This window comes from Suncus etruscus, chromosome 15, assembly GCF_024139225.1.
Source record: "Suncus etruscus isolate mSunEtr1 chromosome 15, mSunEtr1.pri.cur, whole genome shotgun sequence".
NCBI classification, from domain to species: domain Eukaryota; kingdom Metazoa; phylum Chordata; class Mammalia; order Eulipotyphla; family Soricidae; genus Suncus; species Suncus etruscus.
In genome coordinates this window covers 56,309,570-56,310,365 of record NC_064862.1, presented here as the reverse complement: position 1 = coordinate 56,310,365, position 796 = coordinate 56,309,570, and the positions used below count along the sequence as shown (strand labels likewise).

At 47.2% G+C, this 796-nt stretch overlaps 1 non-coding gene across 1 annotated transcript; it reads right to left on the bottom strand.

Moving 5' to 3' along the window:
* Positions 1–364: 364 nt before the first annotated feature.
* Positions 365–471, bottom strand: LOC126031800 (U6 spliceosomal RNA). Its single transcript, XR_007503627.1, has one exon. It is a non-coding gene; the product is annotated as a U6 spliceosomal RNA (small nuclear RNA).
* Between the last annotated feature and the right edge of the window lie 325 nt (positions 472–796).

Sequence of the window (796 nt, the reverse complement as noted above, 5' to 3'; positions counted from 1 at the left end):
ACTTTGCATTTTATTTTTGCTTGGGACCAAAGTCGGTGGTGCTCAGGGGTTACTTTTTTTTAAATTAATATCTTTATTTAAACATGATTATGGTTGGGTTTCAGTCATGTAAAGAACACCCTCCCCCTTTACCAGTGCAACATTCCCATCACCAATGTCCCAAATCTCCCTACACCCCACCTCACCCCCCGCCCCCATACTCTAGACAGGCTTTCTATTTCTCTCATACATTCTCATTGTTAGGATAGTTCTCAATGTAGTTAATTCTCTAACTACACTCATCACTCTTTGTAGTGAGCTTCATGAAGTGAGCTGGAACTTTCAGCCCTCTTCTCTTGTCTCTGAAAATTATTGCAAGAATGTCTTTCATTTTCCTTAAAACTCAGGGGTAACTTTTATCCTTGCTCAGGGGCCATGCTAATCTTCTCTGTATCGTTCCAATTTTAGTATATGTGCTGCCGAAGCGAGCACACTCAGGGGTTACTTTTAGCTGTGCACTCTGGCATCACTCCTGGCGGGGCTCCCACCATGTACAGATAAGTACCCTACCCACTATACTATCTCTCTGGTCTCTGGATTTTGGATTTGGTAGGGGAGACCTCCCAAGCAGTGCCTCCAAACCAGCCCTCTTAGGGCCCGGAGAGATAGCACAGCGGTGTTTGCCATGCAAGCAGCCGATCCAGGACCAAAGGTGGTTGGTTCGAATCCCGGTGTCCCATATGGTCCCCTGTGCCTGCCAGGAGCTATTTCTGAGCAGACAGCCAGGAGTAACCCCTGAGCAATGCCGGGTGTGGCC